General features: G+C 40.3%; 1 protein-coding gene across 6 annotated transcripts in view; it reads left to right on the top strand.

Annotated features, from left to right (window-relative positions):
- LOC138757491 (kelch-like protein 5) overlaps positions 1 to 15,055 on the top strand; it is a 114,365-nt gene that overhangs the window by 7,354 nt on the left and 91,956 nt on the right. For all 6 annotated transcript variants that reach the window (XM_069924932.1, XM_069924930.1, XM_069924931.1 and 3 more), the window contains exon 2: positions 10,491 to 10,552. The gene's annotated coding sequence lies outside the window, so the exon portion shown is untranslated. The remainder of the gene's footprint in view (positions 1 to 10,490; positions 10,553 to 15,055) is intronic.

The following is a 15,055-nucleotide window of genomic DNA, read 5'->3' as shown; positions in this document are numbered from 1 at the left end:
TTTGGTGCATAGATATTCATAAATATCCATGATTCTGCATAAATTGTATAATGTATCATTACAAATCTTCTGACTTGGTCAGTCAGTGTCTCTTAATATTAGTAAATTTTTGTTAATTAAAATCGCTACTCCTCTTGCTTTTGAGCCGAATGAAGACTATTACTTGTCCCACCCATCCACTTTAATTCAGCATGTTTCAATTTGGTAAAATGCATTTCTTGTTGAAAGATTATATCTGCCTTTAATTTTTTTTAGGTGTCCCAAGACCTGTCTCCTCTTCACTGACTTGTTTATCCCATTAACAATAAGTCTAATAAATTTCAATGTTCTATCCATATTGATTTTTCAAACAAATATTGTTTAACACTAAAACCTTTTCAGTTGTTAAATAATGCAGTGATATTTTTTCCCTTTCAAAACACATACAATGTCCCTGCCCTGGCAGTGACGTAAACAGGAAACCCCAGAAGCCCATAAATCTCTCGAGGAGGAAGAAGAACCACTCCCTTTAGCAGCATCTTTTGTAGATACTCCTCTCTGGGTACCATTATCCCACTTAGAATGGAGTCTCCACCTTGCTAATACCTTTCCCAAGTTTTCTCTCTTCTGAACTCTCTATGAGCATTACAATAAAGTTTACTTTTCAACAATAAACACAAGACAGTTTCTTAAAAAAGTACAACTTTTATTTTCTTTCTTCTCTTTGGCTTGGCTTCGCGGACGAAGATTTATGGAGGGGGTAAAAAGTCCACGTCAGCTGCAGGCTCGTTTGTGGCTGACAAGTCCGATGCGGGACAGGCAGACACGATTGCAGCGGTTGCAGGGGAAAATTGGTTGGTTGGGGTTGGGTGTTGGGTTTTTCCTCCTTTGCCTTTTGTCAGTGAGGTGGGCTCTGCGGTCTTCTTCAAAGGAGGTTGCTGCCCGCCAAACTGTGAGGCGCCAAGATGCACGGTTTGAGGCATTATCAGCCCACTGGCGGTGGTCAATGTGGCAGGCACCAAGAGATTTCTTTAAGCAGTCCTTGTACCTTTTCTTTGGTGCACCTCTGTCACGGTGGCCAGTGGAGAGCTCGCCATATAACACGATCTTGGGAAGGCGATGGTCCTCCATTCTGGAGACGTGACCCATCCAGGGGAATCACGTTGCTCTCCATTGCAGGCAAAATCTTCGCTAGGATTCTACTAAATAGAATAATACCTAGTGTCGCCGAGAATATTCTCCCAGAATCACAGTGCGGCTTTCGCGCAAACAGAGGAACTACTGACATGGTCTTTGCCCTCAGACAGCTCCAAGAAAAGTGCAGAGAACAAAACAAAGGACTCGACATCACCTTTGTTGACCTCACCAAAGCCTTCGACACCGTGAGCAGGAAAGGGCTTTGGCAAATACTAGAGCGCATCGGATGTCCCCCAAAGTTCCTCAACATGATTATCCAACTGCACGAAAACAACTTTTATTTACTCCCATTGTAAACATTCTTCATAGTTGTCCTCTTTTTTTCATAAACCTCATGGGAAGTTTTCCACTTTTTTCTTATCTTGAAAAATCGTCGATTGCCTTCTGCTATTTTGACCCTCTGAGTCGCAGGGTATATCATCGAATATTTCAAGTTTTTGCAACTCATTTGTCTTTTTACATCATCAAGCTCCTTCCTTTGCTTAATCAGAAAAGGAGTAAAATCTTGGGAAAATAGCACTTTTCCATGGTTAATTTCGGGAAGACCATTATGTTGCTTAGAGTATTCATATGCTGCTCCCAGAATTGTCTCCTGTTCCAAGTAACTCAAAAGTCTTACCAGGACTGGTCATGGTCACTGATTGCTGGCTCTCTTAGGTCTGTGCAGTTTTTCTTTGAAATTTTCTTCTCCCAGCACTCGGGGGATCCATGAATCAAAGAAGTTCACCAGATCTCTTCGTTCGATTTCTTCTTTCAATTCAATAATTTGGACGTTATTTGGTCTGCTAAAATTCTCCATGTGGTTGATCTAGTCCAACAGACCTTGTTTGTTCGACTCCCATTGCTCTGCATCTTTCTTCAAAGCTTTTTAGCTTATGTTTTTACCAAGTCTGTTTCTTCTTGATTCATTCTTTCCATTAAATCTTAAATTATTTTAATTTCAGTCATCCTTTCAGTCATGTCTCTCATTACATTTTCAATGCCAACAGATTTGTTGCTCAAGTTTTTCATCTTCTCCAGTTCTTGTCCCGATTCCCTAGCTCTGCCAGGATCCGCCAGTCCAGAGACCACTTTAGCGCCACTTCTTTCACTCAATGTCCTGGCTGCACAGAAACTTTTTCAATTTTGTTTTACGGCACCCTTGGTTTCTTAGTAGTTGTCTTTTTTCAGTAAAAAAAATCTTATTTTAAAAGTTTTAACTGTATCATAAAGCTGAGGAACAGCTTCTTCCAATGAGCAGCAAGAATACTTAACAACCAAAGCAACTGCTCACACTAACCATTGGAAACTCTCCTATTCAAGGAACAACATCTATTTATTTATTTGTATATATGAATACATGTCCTGCATATGTATTATCTATATCTGTGTTATGTCTGATTATGTGACTGTGTATTTTGCACTAAGGTCCAGAGAAAACTGTTGTTGGATTGTACTTGTGCAATCAGATGACAATAAACTTGATTTGACTTTTATTGACTATATACTGTTATTCAGATGAAAAGAGGTGATATTATTAGGAAGTTTGCAGATGACACCAAAAATGGTGGTATAAAGGACAGAGATGAAGGTTGTCTATGTTTACCAGTTGACCAAAATCCTATTGTAATGTGGGCAACAATATTGAAAATGAGATTTGTCTTGGACAAGAGCAAAGTCATGCTTTTTGGGAAATTAAACCAGTCTAGTGAATGGCAAGCCCCTGTATAATGTTGTTGAACAGAGAGACTTCTGGGTAGACGTACATGGTTCGCTGAAAAGTGGCAATGCAGGAAGATGTATGGCATGCTTATCATTAGCCTTGAGTACAAGAATTAGCACATCATGTAACAGTCATAAAAAATGTTGGCTAGACTATGTCTGGAATATTTGGTCATCCTATTAGGTGGAAAACTGATTAATTGGGCGGCACAATTAGCATAGTGGTTAGCGCAACACTGTTACAGGTCCAGTGATTGGTACTTGGGTTCGAATCCCACGCTGCCCGTAAGGAGTTTGTACATTTTCCCTGTGTCTGCGTGGGTTTTCCCCAGGGGGTTCTGGTTTCCTCCCACCCTTCAAAACATACCAGGGGTTGTAGGTTAATTAGGTGTAATTGGGCAGCATGGGCTATTGAGCCAAAAGGCCTGTTTAAAAAGGCCAGTTATTGTGCTGTATGTCTAAATTACAAATTAAATAAAATTTGAACTTCACGAGGGTGTTACCAGGAGAGGCTGGATTTCTCCCCTCCCCCGCACCCCCCCCCCACCCCCCCATTGGGCATAGATAAGGTGAATAGACAAAGTGTTCCCTCAGAAAGCTTAAGGGAAAGATGTTAGAGGATCTGAGAGGCAACTTTGTTTTTTGCACAGAAGGTGCTAAATATATGGAATTAACTGCCGAAGGAGGTGGTCTAATTACAATTTTAAAAAAAAACATTTAACAGGAATGTAGGAACATTTTAGATGGATTTAGACGAAGGACAATGAGACCATGTTGGACAAGTTTAAGCCTTCTGGCCTGACTCAGTGCTGTATAACTCTATAGCTATATGAATGTCTGCCTGCAGGGTCATGGAATGGAAGAAATAACGTTATAACAGGCAAACCCTGGCACATCCATCCTGTTTAAATCCAGTCTAGATTATGCATATTTGGTCCTGTTTTACAGATTTTATTCATATAAAACAGCAAAGTCATGAGTGTTCCATCAAACTCCAAATTAGAAGCATCATGGATAGTGGAAAATATTGGATAGGGGAAGCCATTTATCAAACTTTGTTAAGGAAGTCTGCAAGTTCTTATTTTTTTAATATATTTTAATATGTTAAATTCTGTTTATTTTCATTTTTATCATCAAACCAAAATATGGATTTTCTATCGAATCTCTTCATCAACCCCCCCCCCACCACCACTGCCAGCTATTAAGTGTTCCAGGCCAGATAAAATAGAACTCGGAGAAAATGGGATGTACTGTATTATTATGCACCAATTTTGTGCATTGGACGTAATCTCAGCAGAGCACGTTGCAGCAAAGCGAGTTATTTTAGTCTTCCTCCTCCCCATTTTTCACAACAGCAAGCCTTGGCAACTGTTTGTCAGAGTTACCAATTTTAATATTGTGTGTTGAGGATGGATAAATTGGATAAATTTTCTTCCTTCCAGCTCCATTAATCAATTTTGGTGCACATGTAAAAAATAAGGAAATTGTATGTAAATAATAAAATTATCATCCATTACACACATTTAATGTTTAAATAAATAACTTTTGGTTTGGAAATTAAGCTGCAATTGGTCCTTTTCCTAAAGTCTACTTTATTTGCTGGTGAACAGTTTAAATGGTGCTTCTTTTAAATCTTGTGCTAAACACAGTTCATTTCGGTGTTGGCATAAGAAAGAAACAGGTGGACAAATTATTGACAAAGAAGCCTTGAGTATTAAAGAAATAGCTTTATAAACTCTTAGGAAATACCATTTCAGTCATCTGAAGGAAGATTACATTTAAAAAAAAAATCAAGAAGCAATCCAAGTAGATTTTTTTTTTTGGAGACTTAATCTTTAAAAATGACAACATTAGGTCAATAATTTGTTAAAGTACAATTTCTAGATGAATTTTCATGTATACAGTGCACCTTGAATAATAATTTGTGTTGAATTTTTCCAAAATGGAACACACAATACAGGATGTAAATATTCCAACTCAATGAATATTTCAGATCTGCATAAAATCATAAGACATCGGAGCAAAATCAGGCCATTCAGCCTGTTGAATCTTTTCCACCATTTGAATCATGGCTGATGGTATTTTCCCTCTCAATCCCATTCTCCTGCCTTTTCCCTGTAACCTTTGATACCATTAGTATCAAGAAACTTTCAAACTCTGCTCTAAATATAAATGACTTTATCTGTTTCTATAAATCTTCTAATAATCTAATACATTCTAGACCGGGGAATAGACAGTACTCTCTGTAGTGAGGATCAAGAATACTGAAAGCTGTGTTGCCTGCCTGGTGCCTGGGTTCTGGACATCTCATCTGATCTGCAAAGGAATTTGAAGTCTGAGGGGGAAGATTGTGGTCCACATGAGTACCAATGACATGCACAGATCTAGGAAAGGGGTCCTACTGAAGGAATTTGAGGAGCTGGGAACTTAATTAAAAGGCAGAACATAAAAGGTAATAATCTCTGGACTGTTACCTGAGACGCATGCAAATTGGCACAGGGTTAAGATTGGGGAGTTAACTGTGTGGCTCCAGACTGGAGTTTGAATTTGTGACACATTAGTATCCAATACATTAGTATTGGATGGGGCAGGCTCCACCTGAACCGTGCTGGGACTAGGGTCTTAGCGAATTACATAACTGGTGCTGTGAACTAAATAGCAGTGAGGTGGGTTCAACAGATAGGAAAAATGTGATTGAAGTTGAAAGGAAGGAGAATGCAAGAAACATTACTAAAGTCTCTAGAATTTTTTTAAAAAAGAACTGCAAGTTTAGAAAAGAATAAAAATTTAAACTCTGGCTACATGGAGACAATTGAGGGAAGAGTGGTGAACATGGGATTGTGTTGAAATGCATACAGTATATGAAAATGATCTTGAAACGTATTTAGAAATGTACAGGTATAATGTTGTGGGCATAATGGAGTTGTGGCTAAAGGAGAAACACAGCTGGGAGCAATGTGATCCAAGGATGCACATCAGGATGTGAGTAGAGTTGAGAAAATGCAAAGGTAAAAAGACACTGAAGTGAGTTGAATACTGTCCTCCAAGAAGCACCCAGGATGTAGGCTGCAAATTAGTCAGAAATGGTTTCAGAGAACTGGAAAATTGCAAATGTTGCTCCATTCTTTAAAGAAGAGAGGCAAAAAACAGGAAATTATAGGCTGGTTAGCCTAACTTCAGTGGTTGCAAATTCTAGAGTCCATTATTAAGGATGAAGTTTCAGAATACTTGAAAGCACAATGTAAAGTAGTCGGAAGTCAATGTAGTTTTATTCAGGAAAGATCTTGCCTGATGAAACCCATTGAAGTTCTTTGAGGAAACAATGAGCAGCCAAACAAAGGAGATTCAGTGGATGTTGTTTGCTTAGATTTTAAGAAGGTCTTTTGACAAGATGCTGAACATGAAGCTGGTAAGCATGGTAATGTAGCATTGAAGCTATGTGGGCATGGAGAAGAATGAAACACACACCAAAGCCTTGAAGACAAGACTAGTTTATTGCACTGGCCGTCATGTTTATATGTATCCCAGGCACTGAAGTCAGGGCATTGTGTCGTCAGAACACCGGCCTAGGATTGGCCAGCTTTCTTGCCGCAGTTCACCATCTTCCTGCTGTGCGGGATTTCACCTGGGATGACAGCTGGTGTCACCCCCAGGTCCGCATGGTCCCTGGTTTGTCGGCCATTTTGTGGGCCGGTCCACATCTCCGTGCGCAGGCCACTATACACCCCCCTACTCCCACAGAACTGGAGTTGTTCATTGACTTGGGCAGTCTGCTCCTGCGTCACAGGGGATAAGTTGAGACCGGCTGGTTACAGTCCAGATATGCTGGCTTCAGGCGATCGAAGGTAAAGGTCTCCTTACCACTAATTTCGAAGATGAAAGTGAAACCGTTATTCCTGATGGCCCTGTAGGGCCCCTCATAGGGTCATTGTAGGGGGTGCCAGTGTGTGCCTCTTCACACAAACACATACTGACAAGTCTTTAAAGTTCCTTGGGATGTTGTGTTTGGGCTGGACGTGGTGGTGGTTGTTGTGGGACCAAGGACCCAGTTTTCGCAGCAAGTTCTCAAGGGTGTCCATGGGGTCTTCTGGGCATTTTGTAGGGGGCCAGGAACTCCCCCGAATGATTACGGGTGTGCCGTAGACCATCTCTGTCACCGAGGCATTAAAGTCTTCCTTTGCGCAGTGCAAATCCCCAGCAGCACCCAAGGCAGTTCATCTTGGGACCATTAAGCCAAGCCATCCAGGCGGTCTTCAGGTGCCTGTGAAGCTGCTCCACCAACCCATTGGCCTGAGGGTGGTATGCTGTGGTGTGGTGGAGCTGTGTCTCCAGGAAGTTAGCCTAGAAGTAAATTGTGCCTCCCGTCTGAGGTTAGATGCTCTGGGGCCCCAAATTTGGACACACGTGGCGCAGGTTTATGTGATGGTATCAGCCAGCGGGACCACATCAGGGCCACCTTGTGAAGAGTTCAACCGTGGACAGGAGGTATCTCACCTTCCCCCCCCCCCCCCCCAACCCGGAAACTGGTAGCGGCTCGCTATATCAATATGTACGTGGTTGAACCTGCGCTGCATTGGTTCAAAAGTCTGTGTGGGTGCCTTTGTGTGAGTCGGCACTTTTGAGGACTGGCATTTCGCGCAGGCCTTGGGCTACTGGCTAACCTCCTTGCGGAGGCTGTGCCAGACAAACCTGGTAGCCACCATCTTGACCATGGTTCAGATTGCAGGATGCACCAGGTTGTGTATGGTGTTGAAAACCTGGCACCTTCATGCAGCCAGGACGATGGGGCAAAGGCTGCCGGTGGAGTAGTGTCAGGTTATCTGGGCCAACAGAGACGTCTTCCATCCTGAGACAGGATATGGCTATCCTATATGTGGCGATCTCCAGGTCCTCCTGCTGCACTTTGGCAAGGGCCACAGTCGACCCTCTGGGACAGGGCATAGACCGACTTGATCCTAGGGCGTGACAGCGTTGGTTTTTCCCGGTGATGTGCTGTATGTCTGTTGTAAATTCGGACATATAGGACAGGTGTCTCTGCTGTTGGGCTGACCACTGGTCAGATACTTTATGGAAGGCGAAGGTCAATGGGTTGTGATCGGTAAAGACTTAAATTGCTATCCAAAAGGTAACAAAAACGTCTTACTGCCAGGCACAGAACTAATAGCTCGAAAGCGCTGTATTTGAGCTCTGGGGTGCAGAGGGTGCCTGCTGAAAAAGGCCAAAGGTTGCCACTGGCTTTCAATGAGCTGTTCCAGTACTCCTCCTATCACTGTGCTGGAGGTATTGACTATCAGAGCAGTAGGTGCCTCTCGTCTGGGTGTACCAGGAGGGTGGTGTTGGCCAGCGCATCTTTGGCATTCTGGAATGCTCTTGACGACTCATCGTCCTTGGTAATGTCCTTTTGACTTGCCCTCCATTAGCGCAAAGAGGGGGTGCATGATGGGCCGTTGCCGGTATGAATCTGTGGTAAAAGTTTATTATTCCAGCGAATTCTTGTAGCCCCTTTACTGTATGTGGCTTGGCGAAGTGCCAGACCTTTTCAGGGAGGGATGTTGACCTGTGTCTATTTATTCTGTGCCCCAGGGAATCAATATTGTCCAGGTCAAATTGGCTCTTCTTAGGGGTTAATTCTTTTCTGCTTGAAAAACACTTTAAACCTGCAGTTATCCAACTCGTGTTTTTTCTCCTCAAGGGCCTGCTACTGCAAAGTCCATTACAGATGAGCCCCCAGAGGATTGTACATAATTAATCTGGTCTTGCCTTTGGTTGTGAGGAAAAGAATTTGAAGGGGTGAGCAGTATGGTATTCAGCAACTTGGTGATTGGGTCAGGCATTAGGTTCTATTTGGATTGCAGTAGAAATTAAGATTCAAGGGGATAAAGGACAAATCCTAGAGGAGATGGGGGTGGTGCTTGACCATTTGAGGGAGCACTGAGGAAGAATTATCATAAAATATGTTAAAAGATGAAGTGGACTGGTCTGAGGCCAATTTCCAGCATTACACTCCTTAGGCTGGACACTACCTGGGCAGGTCCTCTTAAATTCATTTGTTTTTTTTTGTATCAAGGCCTGCACTGGAAGAATAGCTAGTGCCATGCAAAGGTTTTGCATGAAAATGGCCACGAAAATGGCATCCTGATGTGCAAAGAACATGAAAGTTTTGAAGCAGTACATCAGTTCCATTTACAGGCGCTTTTCTCAGAAATTCAAGTCTTAAGAAAAATCTATGCATGATGCGTTTTCTTATGTTGATTTATTTGAAATCAACAAACTGCATTTAGCTTTATCAGTTCTAAAGAAAGTAGTCTCAAAATTCCTCCACAATTCCATGTCTGACATCATGAAAGAAAGGAATTTCAGATTTGCCTTTTTCAAATCCAGAATAAATTACTTAAATGAACTCCACCTACCAAATGTTTGGATACTCACTTGTCTGTTTATGATCAATTATAACTTCTTCCGAGCTACTGCACTTATTCTTCACTTTGTACAATTGCAAAATTAGACACATAGTTCCTTTCATTTTCCAAATCCAAAATCTATATATGAAGCTACAAAAATAGAATTGAAACGAATATGAAAGTTATTGATGGTAATTGTAAATCAGGTAGATTGAACATGGAATTCTAATGGAGGATTTGCTATTAATGCACTAACTTTTATCTTTTTGAGATTAACTTGTTTATACTGAAAGGGTGGCACAGTTGGCATAGTGGTTACCGCAACGCCGTTATAGCACCAGTGATTGGGATTGGAGTTCAAATCCAGCGCTGTCTGTAAGGAGTTTGTACATTCTCCACATGTCTGTGTGGGTGTTCTCCGAGGGCTCTAGTTTTCTCCCACTGTTCAAAACTTACTGAGGGTGTAGGTAAATTGGGTGTAAATTGGGTGGCACAGACTTATTGGCCAAAATGACCTGTTGTTCTGCTGTTGGTCAAAAAAAAAGTTTAAATTTGAGTAATTATTTATATTTAGAATTAAAAAAACAACTGTAAGGGTAACCATGTGGGTGCCAGATTATTTGAAAATCCCAAATGATTTGCTAGTGTGCCTTGGAAAGGAAATCTGACAATCGCACCCATTTATGATCCAAACCCACTAAAGGTTTTGACTTTGGGTGCCCCAAGAAGACACTCAGCAAACCCTACAGTTCCAAAGGAAATTAGGGATAAAATTTCTGTTCCAGCTCTGTGGCAGATTCATTCATCTACTTTATCAATGGCTTTCAGAGCTCCCAGCAGTCTTTTTATTATTAATTATCATAGACTTCCATTGCTACCAGTAAAATTACTGTTATGTTAGATATTGGAAAATATCAGGACAGAATGTGAAATAAAGGTGAAGCAGAAAGATTTTCAAACTTGGTAGTTGTTTGAGAAGATGCTGAAAAGGGCAGAAACCTATCCCGGAAGTACCTACAATAGCTTAGTATGACGATTGTACTTGCTATTTTTGTAATCACTTTTGTGTTGTTAATGGTATAAATATACATTATAGGTATTTAGCTATAGAAGGGCCATGTAATTGAACAGCATTTAATTGTTGTTAGATGTGAACGACTCCGTAATAATTTCACAATTCTAAAAGTTTATGTGAAATCTTATATTTTCCAGAATGACTGAAAAGACTGATTTTTTTCTCACATTCAGACATGGGAATTTAAATTTTAATGTTGGTAAGTGATATTTTTCTCTCGCACATTTAATGTCATTGCTCTTTTTGTAAAGGTAGCTGTTGAAGATTTTGTGGAATCTGAAAGAATCTCTTTAGTAGAAAGATGCATTTTTTTTTAAAAACAAGTTTAACAAAATTGAGTATAAAAGAGTATGGAATTTCAAAAATGTCAAAGCTTTTTAGATGGATCAGTAAATCAAAAGTTAAATTGTCATTTACTACTGGTGAATTATTAAACTATGAATTACCTGAATGTGATGAAACATCCCACTCTGCTTTACAATTAATCAAACAAAATTGAGCAATGAGATACAAAAAGTAAATATTAAGATTGATGATCAATCATTGATCAAAGTAAATTTTGATGAGTTTTTTGTAGGAGGATAGAACAATGGAAAAACTAGAAAATGTGGCTCTCAAACCCCTTTCTCCCATGGAACAATTACAATTGGGATTGCTTAACACATTGACTGGGACTCTCATTCTGTAAAAGGGCTGGATGACTTGGAGTTTGTCAAATGCGTTTGGGATAAACAATATATAGAGATACCAATTAAAGCAAATGTAATACTGGATCATTCAACAAGGGAACTAGACATGACTGGTGACAGAAGTATGTGTATGGGAACATTTTGGATCCAGTGATCATAACACCATTAGTTTCAAGTTAATTATGGAGAAGGTTCGGTCTGGGCCTCAAGTTGAGATTTTAAATTGGAGAAAGGCTAATTCTGAGGAAATGAGAATGGATCTAGAATGCATGAATTGGGAAAAGTTGTTTTCAGACAAGGATGTGTGAGGTAAGTGGAGAACTTTCAAAGGTGAAATTTTGAGGGTACAGAGTTTGCATGTTCCTGTCAGGATTAGAGGCAAAGTTAACAGGCATAAGGAACCTTGGTTCTTGAGGGATAATGGAAATCTAATTCCGAAGAAGAGAGGTGTATGGCAGATATAGGCAACGCGAAGCAAATGAGGTACTTGAGTTTAAAAATGCAAGAAAAACCTCAATAAAGAAATCAGGAAAGCTAAAAGAAAACATGAGGTTGCTTTGGCAGACAATGTGAAGGAAAATCCTAAGGGTTTCTACAGGAATATTAAAAACAAAAGAATAGTAAGGGACAAAATTGGTCCCCTTGAAAATCAGAGTAGTCAGTTTTGTATGGAGCCTAAAGACATAGGGGAGATCTTTTTTTTCATCAGTATTCATTCAGGAAATGGGCACAGAGTCGTGGGAAGTAAGAACAACAAGTAGTAAGGTAATGGAACCTATACAGATTAAAAAGGAGGAAGTGCTTGCTATCATAAAGCAATTAAGGGTGGATAAATCCCAGGGCCTGTTAAGATATTCCCTTGGACTTTGAGGGAGACTAATGTAGAAATTGCAGGGGCTCTGGCAGAATATTTAAGATGTCCTTAGCCATGTATGTGGTGCTGGAGGGTAACTCATGTTGTTCCATTGTTTAAAAAAGGCTGCAAAAATAACCCTGGGAATTGTAGGCCAGTGAGCCTGGCATCAGTAGTAGGTAAATTATTGGAAAGTGTTTTATGTTCTAAGAGATCTGATGTACAATTATTTGGATAGCTAGAAACTGATTAGGGATAGTCAATGTGGTTTTGTGCATGGTAAGTCATGTTTAATAAATGTTGTAGAGTTTTTTTGAGGAAGTTACCAGGAAAGTTGATGAAGAAAAGGCTGTGAATGTTTTCTACATGAACTTCAGTAAGGCCTTTGACAAGGTCCCACATGGGAAGTTAGTCAGGAAGGTTCAAATGCTAGGCATTCATCGTGAAGGTGTGAACTGGATTTGACAATGGCTGGATGGGAGAAGCCAGAGAGTAGTTGTGGATGATTGTTCTTCAGACTGGAGGCCTGTGATTAGTGGTGTGCCTCAGGGATCAGTGCTGGGACCATTGTTGTTTGTCATCTTATCAATGATCTGAATGATAATGTGGTCTAATGTGGTTAATGAAGACAAATGTGAAGAATTGTATTTTTTAAGGACAAACCAAGGTATGACATGCATGGTAAATGGGAGGGCACTGAGGAGTACAGTAGAACAGAGGGATCTTGGAATACAGATACATAATTCCCTGAAAGTGGCATTGTAGATAGATAGGGTTGGAAAGAGAACTTTTGGCATATTGGCCTTCATAAATCAAAATATTGAGTATAGGATTTGGGATGTTATGGTAAAGTTGTATAAGACAGTGGTGAAGCCAAATTTGGAGTATTGTGTACAGTTTTGGTTATCTAACTACAGGAAAGATATCAATAAGATAGAAGGAATGCAGATATGATTTACTAGGATTTTGCCTGGACTTCAGGAACTAAATTACAGGGAAAGGTTAAACAGGTTAGGACTTTATTCCCTGGAGTGTAGAAGAATGGAGGAAGATTTGATAGAAATATTTACAATTGTGAGGGGGATCGACAGAGTAAATGTAATAGATTTTTTCCACTGAGGGGAGATGAGATACAAACCAGAGGACATGGGTTAAGAGTGAAAGAGGAAAATTTTAGGGGAACATGAGGAGGAACTTCTTCATACAGAGAGTGGTGGGAGCGTAGAACGAGCTGCAAGCTGAGGTGGTGAATGCGGGCTCAATTTTAACATTTAAGAAGAATTTGGACAGGTACATGGATGGAAGAGGTATGGAGAGCTTCTTTATGGACTGGGTGCAGGTCAGTGGGACTAGACAAAAAAAATGGTTTAGCCGAAGGAGCCAGTTTCTGGGCTGGACTGGTGCTGTGGTGTTCTAGGCAAGTAATGGAGAGAAGGAAGAAATAAAAAGTGATGAAGGCAAAATCATGGTTTTAATGGAGTAAGTAAAAAAAAAAAACAAAGATCTAACAGGTGTAAATGGAAAGAACAGGATTGAGTTGTTCATTGTCATGCATACTGAGACACAATGAAGAGCTTTGTTTTACAAGATGATATTCATGCAAGTCAACCCATGCAGAAGTATATAGATAGGGTAATTTAAAAAAAAAAATGCTGGGTTTAATGTTATTGTAAGTCAAAGAGTACAGGGTATGGTTTTACAAAGCCAAAATTAGGGTATGGAGAAAAGTACAGTTAAAATCGTGCAAGGGCATAATCATTTGCCAATGAGAGGTCCTTGAACTCAGTATTAAGTCAATAGGCAACAAAAGACAAGATTTTGAAGCTCCTGTTGAGCTTTATTAAAATAGTCCAGGTTAAGATCAGGGTGAAAGTGGGGCAGACAGAAATACGGTGGACTCAAGAAAGTTGGGATCATGTTCTACATGTGCTTCCCAAATAATATGCTCACTATTTTAAGGAGGCATCATGTAGAGAAAGACATGGAGGCTAGGGAACTGAGAAAGTAAATGGGACATCTCCTGAAGAGGGAGTCCAGGTTGCAGAAGAAGAGGTAGTGTTGTTCTCAAAATGCATTCAGGTAGATAAATCCCTGGGCCTGATCAGGTGAACCCTGGGAGATGATAGGAAGCTAGAGGAACAAAATTGCAGGAGCCATGGCAAAGATATTTGCATCATTGCTGAGTATAGATGAGGTGGCAGTTGACAGGAGGATAGCTAATATTGTACATTTATTTAAAAAGTACCCCAAGGAGAATCCAGAGAACTACAGATTAGTGAGCTTAATGTCAGATGTGGATGCATTACTGGAGATTATTCTGATAGAAGGAATCTTCTTGCATTTGGAAAGGCAAGGACTGATTAGTTCAAGTTTATTATCATTTGACTGTACATTTCCAACCAGACAAAACAGCATTTCTCTGGACCATGGTGCACATGCATACACACAAATACTCAGCACACAATAGTCACATGTTCATCAACATATAATTTAAAATAAATGTATATAAATATTTTGGAATGATTTGCTCAATTACAGGATATTGTTAATCAATGTCACAGCCTGTGGGAAGGAGATATTTCCCAGCCTGGCAGACCTAATTTTGATGCTCCTGTACCACTTCTTTGATGGTAGTGGGTCAAAGATACTGTGTGCTGGATGGGAAGATACCTCAATAATTCTTTGAGCCCTATTTGACCAGTAAAGGTCATCAGTAGAGGAAAGGGATGCTCCCTGTTGTGCACCTGTTAAATGTTGTCAAGATGGGACTGATCGCTTTGCCCTCCTCAGCCTCCTCAGGAAGTGTAAGTGCTGCTGCACCTTCCTGACTAATGAGGAGGTGTTTGGGGTCCAGAATATGTCGTCCTTTATATATGCACCAAGGAACTTTGGTTCTGCTGTGGAGACAGTGGAGAGAACATTGAAGTTTAATGGAAAGTGGTAAACTTCATACTCCTGAAGTCCACAGTCTTCTCCTTTGTCTTGTCCACATTGTGGCTCAGGTTGTTATTGTCATACTATTTAATGAGCCTTCCAATTTTCACTTTGTAAGTCAACTGATCATTGTTGCTGTTGAGCCCAACTGTTGTACCATCTGCAAATGATAATTCTGTGACTTGTGACTTAAGATAGCCTAACATTTCCTCCAAATTTTCCAAAA

This window comes from Narcine bancroftii, chromosome 3 (genome assembly GCF_036971445.1).
Source record: "Narcine bancroftii isolate sNarBan1 chromosome 3, sNarBan1.hap1, whole genome shotgun sequence".
NCBI lineage: Eukaryota > Metazoa > Chordata > Chondrichthyes > Torpediniformes > Narcinidae > Narcine > Narcine bancroftii.
Note: the sequence above shows the minus strand (reverse complement) of the source record. Positions and strands in the feature narration are given on the sequence as shown.